Source organism: Salvelinus alpinus, chromosome 18 (genome assembly GCF_045679555.1).
Source record: "Salvelinus alpinus chromosome 18, SLU_Salpinus.1, whole genome shotgun sequence".
Taxonomy (NCBI): domain Eukaryota; kingdom Metazoa; phylum Chordata; class Actinopteri; order Salmoniformes; family Salmonidae; genus Salvelinus; species Salvelinus alpinus.
In genome coordinates this window covers 24,526,449-24,540,643 of record NC_092103.1, presented here as the reverse complement: position 1 = coordinate 24,540,643, position 14,195 = coordinate 24,526,449, and the positions used below count along the sequence as shown (strand labels likewise).

Here is a 14,195-nt window from a genome sequence, read left to right as displayed (position 1 = left end):
GCATCTCTGTGTGTGGAGTATAGGTGGTCTAGAGTTCTTTTCCCTCTGGTTGCACATTTTGATAGAAATGTTGATAGAAATTTCCCTGCATTAAGTCCCCAGCTACTAGACGTGCTGCCTCTGGGTGAGTGTTTTCTTGTTTGCTTATGGCGGAATACAGCTCATTCAATGCTATCTTGGTGCCAGCCTCTGACTGTGGTGGTATGTAAACAGCTCACAATCTCTCGGTAGGTAATGTGGTCTGCAGCTTATCATGAGAAACTCTACCTCAGGCGAGCAATGGCTCAAGACTTCCTTAGATATCGTGCACCAGCTGTTGTTTACAAAAATGCATAGACCGCCGCCCATTGTCTTACCAGACGCCGCTGTTCTATCCTGCCGGTACATTGTATAACCAGCCAGCTGTATGTTGATATTGTCGTTGTTCAGCCACGACTCTGTGAAGGATAAGATGTTAGTTTTTAATGTCCCGTTGGTAGTTTAATCTTACCAATAACTCATCCATTTTATTGTCCAAAGATAGCATGTTTGCGAGCAGAATTGAGGGGAGTGGGGGTTCATTCGCTCACCTCCTACTCCTCAGAAGGCAGCCTGCCCTCCGGACTCTCTTTCTCCACCTCTTCACGCAGATCACTGGGGTCGCGGCCTGTTCCCGATGAAGCCCTATATCCTCACGCTCGTCATAGTCGTGAAAGAAGAAAAAGGATTCTGCTAGTCCGTGGTGAGTAATCACAGTCCTGATGTCTAGAAGTTATTTTCGGTCATAAGAGACGGTAGCGGCAACATTTTGTACAAAAATAGTCAAAAACTAAGTTACAAACAACGCAGATAAACTAACAAAAAAACACAATCGGTTGTAGGCACGTAAAACATCTGTCTTCTGCTCCGGCGCCATTTTAGTTTTATTTCACGCACTTATCAAGAGAACATCCCTCGTCATCCCTACTGCCTCTGATCTGGAGGACTCACTAAACACAAATGCTTCGTTCGTAAATTATGTCTGACTGTTGGAGTGTGCCCCTGGCTATACGTAAATTAAAAAAAACAAGAAAATGGTGACGTCTGGTTTGCTTAATATAAGGAATTAGAAATTATTTGTAATTTTACTTTTGTTACTTAAGTACATTTGATCAATTACATTTACTTTTGATACTTAAGTATATTTAGAACCAAATAATTTTTGTTTTACTCAAGTAGTATTTTACTGGGTGACTTTTACTTGAGTCATTTTCTATTAATGTATCTTTACTTTTACTCAAGTATAACAATTATGTACTTTTTCCACCACTGAACATAAGTACAATTGTTACAAAGGTTAAACATTTATTTGATGTGCACTACGTCATCACGCACAGCATTTTACCAACAAAAAGTCAGTTTGATGGAAACACACCTCTGGTGGGAAAATGCGCATTATATATATTTTATTTTATTTTATATAGGCTTGAAAATCTGTTCCCAGTTGGATGGAAACCTAGATAGATATTTAAGACTATTTTAGAAGAGTACGGACAATGCAATCTTCTCCAGGGGCCCTGCACTGTGGCTGACCCTGGCTTCCAACCTCTTGGGTGTATGTGTGTGTGTCTCAGGAGGTTGGCTTGAAACCAAATAAGACACATTTTGGAAAGGAAAATGGACAATAATGTACTCCTCTTCTTCAGGTCTCTTATCCATGTCTGTTTTTTTTTAAGTGCGTCTTGGGGCTTTGACTATTTTTATAAGATTCAGTTATGTGTACTCCATACAGGGACTATAAGTGGTCACATGCTGTTATATGCTCTGAGATCAGTTACGGGTTCAGGAGGGGTAAGAAGAATAGGTGATTACAGTAAAAAGATGGAATGAGGAACTTGGCAGTGAAATTACACAAATCCTGGTCTTGAACCCACATGGCAGCTGGAAGCAAACCTATAATGCTTAACTTGAGCCAGTTTGCTACAGCAAGGCAGCTGTTTTTTTGTTTTTTGTTTATTTAATCTCAATATCAAATAATTTCTGGGTAACAATTAAGTACCTTACTGTGATTGCTTTAAATTAAAATGGTCATAAAGAACAAAAATAGCTTCTTAGCAAAGAGCAATTTCTCAAACAATAATTTTCTAGGTCTGTCTGGGAGTGGTCTGAGTTAATTACTGTTATTGGCAGCTTTGCACAGGCTTGGCATTCTCTCAACCAGCTTCATCTGAAATGCTTTTCCAACAGTCTTGAAGGAGTATCCACATACGCTGAGCACTTGTTGGCTGTTTTCCTTCACTCTGCAATCCAACTGAGAGTTTTGGCACTCTTTCTTATTGGTCTATTAACTAATTTACCACCAGGTGATGTCACCAGGCAGGCCAAAACTCAATATCACCAAAACAGGTTGAAATTTTAGGTGGTCTTTTCAAACAGCTCTTACACTAAATGGGCATTATCATAATTTTCACAATTTCACAGTATTATTCCAACCTCATGTGGAAATATATATAAAACACAGTAAATCTCGTTTTTGACTGCACTGGGCCTTTAAACAATACACTACACACTTTTATTATCCTGTATTGCAGAAAGGTTTTCCTGCTACAGGGTGATAAAATTAAGATCCTACATCTGTATTCTGAAATTGTAAGTGCTTCAATGTGATGTAATGTTTCAACTATAAGCTAGAACTCATAGATAATTATTAACCTGGCCAAATGTGAGCTATACATGTCATACCTTTTTGAGATTAGGTCTATAGATGCAGAGAGAAATTAAAATGGTCTATAGTATTCAGTGGAGGGTGTTGCTCTCAGAAAGATTCCTTAGAAAAAAGTTTTTCAAAATCTCTTAAGTAACAATCAGAAAGGAGTTAATATTGATTCGTTTTCCTGATTCCAATCCTCCTGAACAAGTGTTGTTTGATAGGTGTAAGGGGCAAGGAGGAAGAAAGGAAGTTTTTTTCACAACACAATTGGTCAGGCAGGGACTTGTTGCCATGACAACTCTGAAGCCTCAGATGAAACAAGCCAGTTTCTCCCAGCCAGCCCAAGGGAAAACAGTAGTGTAGCTGGCAATGGGATGCCTAATATTGATCCAGAGACATTTAACCAGACTCAACCCACTGCATCTTAATTCAATGCTGTCTATATTGTACTGTATGTTTTCTGCTAATTTGAGTGAGTGAGTTATGCAGGAAATGTAAAACTTGTGGTGTATTTGAGGTTTAAAGGCCCAGTGCAGTCAAAATCTTGATTTCCCTGTGTTTTACAGTATATACAGAACCAGTCAAAAGTTTGGACACACCTACTCATTCCAGGGTTTTTCTTAATTTTTTACTGTTTTCTACCCTGTAACGCACAGCGTTGAGATTGCCTACAATGACAACAAGCTCAGTCCGATGATGCTGTGACACACCGCCCCAGACCATGACGAACCCTCCACCTCCAAATCGATCCCGCTCCAGAGTACATGCCTCGGTGTAACGCTCATTCCTTCGACGATAAACGCGAATCCGACCATCACCCCTGGTGAGACAAAACCGCGACTCGTCAGTGAAGAGCACTTTTTGCCAATCCTGTCTGGTCCAGTAACGGTGGTTTTGTTCCCATAGGCGACGTTGTTACCGGTGATGTCTGGTGAGGACCTGCCTTACAACAGGCCTACAAGCCCTCAGTCCAGCCTCTCAGCCTATTGCGGACAGTCTGCGCACTGATGGAGGGATTGTGCGCTCCTGGTATAACTCGGGCAGTTGTTGTTGCCATCCTGTACCTGTCCTGCAGGTGTAATGTTCGGATGTACCGATCCAGTGCAGGTGTTACAACTGGTCTGCCACTGCGAGGACGATCAGCTGTCCATCCTGTCTCCCTGCGCTGTCTTAGGTGTCTCACAGTACGGACATTGCAATGTATTGCCCTGGCCACATCTACAATCCTCATTCCTCCTTGCAGCATGCCTAAGGCACATTCACACAGATGAGCAGGGACCCTGGGCATCTTTCTTTTGGTGTTTTTCAGAGTCAGTAGAAAGGCCTCTTTAGTGTCCTAAGTTTTCATAACTGTGACCTTAATTGCCTACCGTCTATAAGCTGTTAGTGTCTTAACGACCGTTCCACAGGTGCATGTTCATTAATTGTTTATGGGTCATTGAACAAGCATGGAAAACAGTGTTTAATTAAACCCTTTACATTGAAGATCTGTGAAGTTATTTGTATTTTTACGAATTATCTTTGAAAGACAGGGTCCAGAAAAAGGGACGTTTCTTTTTTTTGATGAGTTTTAGTTTTGATGTCTTTACTATTATTCTACAATGTAGAAAATTGTAAAAAATAAAAAAAATAAAAAAACTTGAATGAGTAGGTGTGTCCAATCTTCTGACTGGTACTGTATATTTCCACACTGAGGTTGGAATAAAATTGTGAAAAGACCACTATTCAGGAACAAATTCTTTCACTTGTCTGAATTCACTTTCTTGTCGTTTTTTAGTCGTGTTGTGAGGTTATGTGTGACTGTGAGTGTATGTGCTTGCACTGTAAATGTATTTAAACAGGTGCTGTGTGAGCCTCAAGGGCTATCTTTGCTTCTTTGACACATTTGAAGGACTTATTAACAAGAAAGTGCCATTGCTACAGACTCTTGTCAGGCCTTCTCAGGGTCATGGTTGAATCACCAGACTGAACCTGAATCATGAAAATAGGAACAGCTTGGTCTGATAGGGACTTTCTTGCACTGAGTTTTGAAAACCCCCAGTAAACCAAGCGAAATCGTCCGGCCTTCTAGGACTATAATGCGTAATGACGGTCAGCTTTAACAAATACAGTTAGGCCTACCTACATGAAAAAATACTATAGTATGCAAGTGTATAAATACTGTAGTAATAGTATATTTATATACTACAGTATATAAATATATGGGGAAGGGAATGGGCAGTGTTTATGCAAATGTATAAGTTCTATAGTAAACTAGTATTTTTATGTGGGTAGTTCTTATGTTCTATTTCATAGCATTTTTTTATCTCTTTGTGGTTGAAACATGTCTTTGTGACATGACCATTGTTATAGAATAAAACCAAATAAATAATACTCTGAGTACTGGCTGTTTGTTACATGGGCTATCTATATTTTCTTAATTATTTTAAATTGGGCTGCGATCAATGACTTGATCATCCTTGCTGTGTAAAATATGTGACACTTCATATACAGACGTAGGCATACAGTGTATATCCAAGAGACTGTCTGAAACAGACATAATCATATCCATTTCAAAGGTATCTTCAGTCCTTCATGATGCTGCTGGCTGTAGCCACTTGACTTGGAGTGCATGGCTCAGTTCCTGTTTAACTAGAGACAGGAAGTCCACACAATGGGACAGCATAACCCTGCTGCCCTTTCAGCTTCCTGCACCCCCTCTCACGCCACTGCACCACTCTATACTCTACCAGTGGAGGGGGGGTTAAGTACATAATAATAAGTGCTCTGAGACCAGGTGGGGGAGAAAGTACAGTTACAGTAGGCGTCTGTCCAAAATAGGTCCCTGTATAGCGCAATACTTTTGAACAGGGCACATAGAGTTCTGGACATTTCTTACTGGGAAAGGCTAGTGCCCAAATTGATGACGTATGTCGCGCAACTGAGAGTCGAGTGGAGACGAATGGATTCGGTTCTGTTAGTCGTCCTGAAGAGCCCTCCCAGCTGCATAGCTAGTTTATGCTTGCTAACTGGCAACAACATTAGCATGGCATTAGTTAAAATGGGTAAAAAAGTTGTTTATTTCAATGGACAAGAGAGAAATAACTTGTAGTTACATGCCAACCGTGACATGTCAATTAGCTAATGTAATGACAAGTGCAACGGTGTTGTATAGAGGTGCTTCCCACTGTTGCTTTCCACTCGGTAGCAGTTGCTTCACCGGGCAGCTGTGTCGTATGTCGCTGTAGGTAGCTAATGTGGAAATGTTGTTCCATCCCACTTGATTTTATTTCAAGTAAGATTGCAGCCTACACAATAAATAACTTGTAATATTGGTAGTAACCACCTGGATGTCACCGTGATACAGTCTACTGCTCAATGGGAAGAGTTTGCGCTGCAAGCCGGCAACACAACACGGAACAATGTGCACCTCAGTCCCGCTTGCCGGGCACTGCTGTACTGCAGTAACTTACTGTAGAGGGAAGTAGCTAGATAATATCAGGCCAGGGTGACAGCTAAAGCATATATATTGCTTTTGTAGTCTGAAAAAAACAAAATGATTCTGAACACTCCCAAGTCCCAACAAGTCAAATTCTAGCTGACGTTTATAGAAACAAGCAAAACTACACTGAAAAATATATATAATCGCAACATGCAACAATTTCAAAGATTTTAGTTACAGTTCATATAAGGAAATCAGTCCATTTAAATAAATAAATTGGGCCCTAATCTATTGATTTCACATGACTGGTAATGCAGATATGTATCTAATTGTCACGAGTACCTTTGAAGAAGAAAAAAAAAGGGGCGTGAATCAGAAAACCAGTCAGTATCTGGTGTGACCACCATTTGCCACTTGCAGCGCGACGCATCTTCTTCGTATAGAGTTGATCAGGCTGTTGATTGTGGTCTGTGGAATGTTGTCCCACTCCTCTTCAATGGCTATGCGAAATTGCTGGATATTGACGGAACTGGAACATGCTGTCGTACACGTCGATCCAGAACATCCCAGACATGCTAAATGGGTGACATGTCTGGTGAGTATGAAGGCCATGGAAGAACTGGAACATTTTCAGCTTCCAGGAATTGTGTACAAATCCATGTGACATGGTGTCGTGAATTATCATGCTGAAACATGAGGTGATGCGGTGGATGAATGGCACAACCATGTCTGTAGCTTATGCCTGCCCATACCATAACCCCACCGCCACCATGGGGGCACTCTGTTCACAACGTTGAAGTCAGCAAACATCCAAACGCGCTGTCTGCCATTTGCCCGGTACAGTTGAAACCGGGATTCATCCTTGAAGAGCACACTTCTCTAGCATGCCATTGGCCATCGAATGTGAGCATTTGCCCACCGAAGTTGGTTACAACGTCGAACTGCAGTCAGGTCAAAACCCTGGTGAGGATGACGAGCACGTAGATGAGCTTCCCTGAGACCGTTTCTGACAGTTTGTACAGAAATTCTTCAGTTGTGCAAACCCACAGTTGGTGGCTGGTCTCACACGATCCAGCAGGTGAAGATGCTGGGTGTGGATGTCCTGGGCTGGAGTGGTTACACTTGTGATGCCGGTTGGACGTACTGCCAAATTCTCTATGGTAGAGAAATTAACATTAAATTCTCTGGCAACAACTCTGGTGGACATTCCTGCAGTCAGCATGCCAATTGCACACTCCCTCAACTTGAGACATCTGTGGCATTGTGTTGTGTGACAAACTGCTAATTTTAGTGTCCTTTAATTGTACCCAGCACATGGTGCACCTGTGTAGTGATCATGCAACCCATAAGAGTCTAAGCCCTGTCTAAGTCAGGGGTGTACTACTAAGCTATATGGAATTGTTTTAAGAAGATCATACCAAGGATCATTTTACTATTTGATTTGGAATTGTAAGACCCCTTGAAGTATCAAAAAACATTTTTGGCCTTACAGAAATTAGCCCATACAAATGCATTGAATAACATATTCACTACATGGAACAACAGATGGTCCACCCAAACAATTCTAAGAAAGTTTGTTCAGAAGTGTCTGTCCTATATCTGAGATACAAGAAAGATTAGGATTTTTTTATATATATATTTTTTTACATGTATTAAACACCTTATTTTTGTCACTAAACCATCTCCATATATACTGTACTTCCATAATAAAATGTATGGGAGTTCTAGTGCAAGCTAACCAACATGTACATGTTTGTGAGAGTCTCGCCTTTACGCAGAGGGGTCATATTAGTGTGTAGTCCAAACTGTTCGGACACTACAGACAGAAGTTGGCAGATCGGCTTTACAGACTTCAGACGAGTCCAAGACATTTGTGGGGGTCGTAGAGCAAAACAGAGAACACCATCTTGTTCGTGAGAGTCTCGTCTTTCCATAGAAGGGTCATAATAGTTTTCTAGGCCAAACCGTGAGAATAACGATTTTTGAGATGTCTCATGGACTGATAAACACCACTAGATCTTTCACCGCAGATGCGAAAGTGTGACATAGGCAGATGCGATGGATTGAGATGCATCTTATGCAAAAAATGGATCACAAATCAAAATCAAACTTATTTGTCACGTGCCGAATACAACAAGTGTAGACCTTACCGTGAAATGCTTACTTACAAGCCCTTAACCAACAGTGTAGTTCAAGAAAGAGTTAAGAAAATGTTTACTTTTTATTATATTAATAATATGGTAACACAATAAAATAACAATAAAGAGGCTGTAACCGGGTCAATGTGCGGGGTACAGGTTAGTCGAGGTAAATTGTACATGTAGGTAGGGGTGAAGTGACTATGGATCGATAATAAACAGCAAGTAGAAGCAGTGTACAAAACCAATGGGGGAGGGGTGTCAATGTACAGTGCCTTGCAAAAGTATTCATCCCCCTTGGCGTTTTTCCTATTTTGTTGCATTACAACCTGTAATTTAAATGGATTTCATGTAACTGACAAACAAAATAGTCCAAATTGGTGAAGTGAATTACAAACGGTAAAGTGGTGCATGCATATGTATTCACCCCCTTTGTTATGAAGCCTCTAAATAAGATCTGGTGCAACCAATTACCTTCAGAAGTCACATAATTAGTTAGATTGCACACAGGTGGACTTTATTTAAGTGTCACATGATCTCAGTATATATACACCTGTTCTGAACAGCCCCAGAGTCTGCAACACTACTAAGCAAGGGGCACCATCACGCAAGCGGCACCATGAAGACCAAGGAACTCTCCAAACAGGTCAGGCACAAAGTTGTGGAGAAGTACAGATCAGGGTTGGGTTATAAAAAAATATCAGAAACTTTGAACATCCCACGGAACACCATTTTAAATCTTTTTTTTTTTTTTTATGGAAAAAAAAACAAACCTGCCAAGAGAGGGCCGCCCACCAAAACTCACGGACCAGGCAAGGAGGGCATTAATCAGAGAGGCAACAAAAAGACCAAAGATAACCCTGAAGGAGCTGCAAAGCTCCACAGCGGAGATTGGAGTATCTGTCCATAGGACCACTTTAAGCCATACACTCCACAGAGTTGTACTTTACAGAAGAGTGGTGACAAAAAAGCCATTGCTTAAAGAAAAAAATAAGCAAACACGTTTGGTGTTTGCCAAAAGGCATGTGGGAGACTCAGAATGTAGAATGTACTCTGGTCAGATGAGACTAAAATGTAGCTTTTTGGCCATCAAGGAAAACGCTATGTCTGGCGCAAACCCAACACCTCTCATCACCCAGAGAACACCATCCCCACAGTGAAGCGTGGTGGCAGCATCATGTTGTGGGGATGTTTTTCATCGGCAGGGACTGGGAAACTGGTCAGCATTGAAAGAATGATGGATGGTGCTAAACATAGGGAAATTCCTGAAGGAAACCTGTTACAGTCTTCCAGATATTTGAGACTGGGATGGAGGTTCACCTTCCAGCAGGACAATGTCCCTGAGCATACTGCTAAAGCAACACTCAATTGGTTTAAGGGGAAACATTTAAATGTCTTGGAATAGCCTAGTCAAAGCCCAGACCTCAATCCAATTGAGAATCTGTGGTATGACTAAAAGATTGCTGTACACCAGCGGAACCCATCCAACTTGAAGGAGCTGGAGCAGTTTTGCCTTGAAGAATGGGCAAAAATCCCAGTGGTTAGATGTGCCAAGCTTATAGAGACATACCCCAAGGGGGGGGATAATTATGCATGCTCAAGTTTGATGTTTTTTGTCTTATTTCTTGTTTGCTTCACAAGAAGAAATATTTTGCATCTTCAAAGTGGTAGGCATGTTGTGTAAATCAAATGATACACACCCCCAAAAAATCTATTTTAATTCCAGGTTGTAAGGCAACAAAATAGGAAAAATGCCAAGGGGGTGAATACTTTCGCAAGCCACTGTAAATAGTCCGGTGGGCATTAATTGTTCAGCAGTCTTATGGCTTGGGGGTAGAAGCTGTTAAGGAGCCTTTTGGTCCTAGACTTGGCGCTCCGGTACTGCTTGCCGTGCGGTAGCAGAGAGAACAGTCTATGACTTGGGTGACTGGAGTCTCTGACATTTTTTGGGGGGCTTCCTATGACACCGCCTGGTGTAGAGGTCCTGAATGGCAGGAAGCTTGGCCCCAGTGACGTACTGGGCCGTACACACTACCCTCTGTAGCGCCTTACGGTCAGATGCACTAGCTTAAACTGACAGATTTTATTATGTTAATTAGATGTCCATGGTGGCGCGGACATTGACTTTTTCAGCTTCTTGATTTGCCACACCTGTCAGGTGGATGGATTATCTTGGCAAAGGAGAATTGCTCACTAACAGGATGTAAACAAATCTGTGCACAAAGTTTGAGAGAAATATACTTTTTGTGCGTTGGAAAAATGTCTGACAATTCTCATGAAGCATGGGTCCAACACTTTACATGTTGCTTTCATATTTTAGTTCAGAATAGTTAGCTGGGGAGTGCTCATTAGAATGACTGAACCGAATCCATTCGTCCCTACTCAACTCTCACTGCGCAACATACATACGTCATCAATTTTGGGCACCAGGCGTGTCCATAGACTCTCCTCTCTCTTACTAGCACTGAGTTTGCCGATAGATCGTTTTTGGAGGAAAATGTGCTTACTATGACTGATACAGTATGTGGTTGTCTCACTTCATCTGGATAAGAGCTTCTGCTAAATGACTAAAATGTAATTGTATAGGAGGCCCACTCCACTCCTCCTATGCACTGATTGGTGTAATTTGCCAGCGTTTCTCATGACTTCTGATGATACCACCTTAAGTCAACAAACGGTCAACATTGCCACATCAGTGTTTTTCACCATCTGTGGTACACATGTCATGGCACTGTTTGCTGGTCTGCCCTTCTTAGAACTGTTTATGATTGCACAGCCTGGCAGGCAGCAGATGGCTAGAATAGTCATTTTTCATGTCTCATATCGACTTATTCTGGCATTACATAACTGTATTTACACCTCTCTGGTCCCACCTGACCGAATGGTTCTCTCTCTCTCTCTCTCTCTCTCTCTCTCTCTCTCTCTCTCTCTCTCTCTCTCTCTCTCTCTCTCTCTCTCTCTCTCTCTCTCTCTCTCTCTCTCTCTCTCTTGGGGAGATCTTCATGTTTACTAATTAGTGAGTGGTGTGGGAGGCATGGTGAGGTGACAACCTGACCTATGGTTTATTGACATTCTCTCCTTTTGTAATCACATTGTGTTTGTGGCGATTGACAAGATGAGGACAAAAAGGGAATGTGCGTAGGATGCTGTCTCACAGTGATGGTGTCATGAAGACCCTATAGACACAGTGCATCTTATTCCCTTACATAGTGCACTTCTTTTGACTAGAGCCTTTAGCCATCCTGTCAGTGTCTCCACACATGCCTCAGTAGTGATGCTCTAGCAATGAGCTCTTCTGTATTAAGCCTCTCCCTCCTCTCTTTCTCTCACCATTCTTTCTTTCCACCCACCTCAGTCGCAGGTTTAATGAAGTGCCTTAGGTGTGACTCAGACTATTCTCCTTTAATTGCTTCATGCTGTGGTACCTTGGGCTGATGATGCACTTATCTCTTAATTCACTACCATTATGACTGCAAAGAGGTGGTGCTTCAGCTGGGGAAGATGCACTTGGATTTTGTGTGTGTGTGTGTTAGTAAAGCTTAAAGATCACAGTCTTCAGGGCTGCAATTTTCTGTGCAACATTAACTTCCCGCTTAAAAAGAAAACTATAGCAGAACTGCAGGCTAATGATACTTACACCACAGAACATAGAGGCAACACCGATATAATGATCTGAACAATGCTTTCAGATATATTTATTTGGTATTACACTGAGTATACCAAACATTAGGAACACCTTCCTAACATTGAGTTGCACCCCCCGCAACCCCCACCACTTTTTCCTTCAGAACAGCCTCAAATCATCGGGGCATGGACTCAACAAGGTATCGAAAGCGTTCCACAGGGATGCTGGCCCATGTTGATTTCAATGCTTCCCACAGTTGTGTCAAGTTGGCTGGATGTCCTTTGGGTGGTGAACCATTCTTGATACACACACAGGAAACATTTGAGTGTGAGAACTCAGTAGCGGTGTAGTTTTTTTTGACACAAACCAGTGTGCCTGGCACCTACTACCATACCCGGTTCAATGGCACTTAAATCTTTTGTCTTGCCCATTCACCCTCTGAATGGCACACATACACAATCCAAGTCTCAATTGTTTCAAGGCTTAAAAATTGTTCTTTACCCTGTCCCCTCCCCTTCATCTACACTGAAGTGGATTTAACAGGTGACATTAATAAGGAGATCATAGCTTTCACCTGGATCCACTTGATCAGCCTATGTCATGGAAAGAGCAGGTGTTCTTAATATTTGGTATACTCAGTGTATATCTCTATTCTCAGTAGAATCACTACATGCTACCATAATGACATCAGCCAAGCCAGACAGAAATATGTGATATGGAGCAGTAGAGAGATGGGCGTCATTTTATAAAGTAAACAGTTCCTTGTCTGAAGACGCACTGCATTTTTTTGTCATGATCTGGGCCCCATTATGTGACAATGATCCAGGTGACCTTGGCACTCTGAACAAGTCTTCAGATCAGTCAGAGAAGAAGAAAAAAATTATCTGGCACAATTTGATGAAAAGAACCATGGATGGAGAGAAGTGGACAGACAGAGATATATACATGAAGGGAAGTTGGGATTAAAATCCTTCAAAGGGCAGGATATGTGGCCTCCAAAGCCACATCACATGTGGGAGCAGTCAACAGTGCATGATCCCAGTGTGGCCTGGGTAACATAAGCACTGCCACCTTCAGAAGGACAGGCCAGTGAGTAGGGGAGGCAGGCAAGCTGGAGGTGGGCGGCTTAGTGGTGCACTCCTTTAGTGAAAACACCAATTATTTTATACACACACTTAATACTCAGGCCGTGTCCGAAAACCCGTACTTGCATTCTAAATAGCCTATGCATGAACATGAGCGATCTAAGGGGTGATATGGTTAGATAGGGATGTTGACAATCACAGATTGGCGCAGTGGAGGCTGCTGAGGGAAGGATGGCTCATAAAAATCTTTGGAATGGAGTGATATCAACCATGTCTTTTATGTGTTTGAAACCATTCCATTGATTCCATTCCAGCCATTATTATGAGCCGTCTTCCCCTCAGCAGCCTCCACTGGATTGGAGTATGTGAAATTTATAGGCTTTAAATGCCAGGATGTCGTACACATTTAGCAAAATTCGCTACAATCAGCTGAGGGGACACGCTATACCAAAATTAACGAATGGCAGGAATCAACGCGATTGCGGATTAGATGACACATTCTCAGTAGAATGAGCCTAGTATGCTGATATTTGTTGCTTACTGCATTCATTTTTACTAAACAGTATGTTCTAAATAGTATGTTGTAAGATTGGTACACAGTATGCAGTAAGTAGTGGGCAATCCAGATTTTGGACACAGCCTATGACATACACACATACAGCAGAGGAGGTTGGTGGCACCTTAATTGGGGAGGACGGGCTCATGTTAAAGGCTGGAGCGGTATAAGTGGAAATCATTATATAGCCGTTCTAATGAGCTGTCCTCCCCGGAGCAGCCTCCACTGACATACAATACACACTAACATAAACACTACTGTGACTCACACCTCCTGATGTCAGAGATCCTGTTGCCATGGAGGTCATTATGGCGACAGATGTTGTAGTTCTGCAGCAGCCTAGGGGTCATGAGTTTCTATGAATACCCTCCTTCTGTACTGTGCACTTTTAACAGCCCATGGTTACTGTACCACTCTGGGGCGGCAGGTAGCCTAGTGGTTAGAGCATTGAGGCAGTAACCGAAATGTTTCTGGATCGAATCCCCGAGCTGACAAGGTAAAAATCTGTTGTTCTGCCCATGAACGGCAGTTAACCCACTGTTCCCCGGTAGGCCGTCATTATAAATAAGAATTTGTTCTTGACTTGCCTAGTTAAATAAAGGTTAAAAAAAGTTAAAACTCTGCCTCTTTAAGCCCTGATAGGCTGCTAAGTCTATTGCTATGTCCTTGCCTACCCTCTGCAACAAAATACACCTTGTGACC

At 42.0% G+C, this 14,195-nt stretch overlaps 1 protein-coding gene across 1 annotated transcript in view; it reads left to right on the top strand.

Moving 5' to 3' along the window:
• LOC139544048 (neural proliferation differentiation and control protein 1-like) overlaps positions 1-14,195 on the top strand; it is a 43,802-nt gene that overhangs the window by 6,807 nt on the left and 22,800 nt on the right. The window lies entirely within an intron of this gene.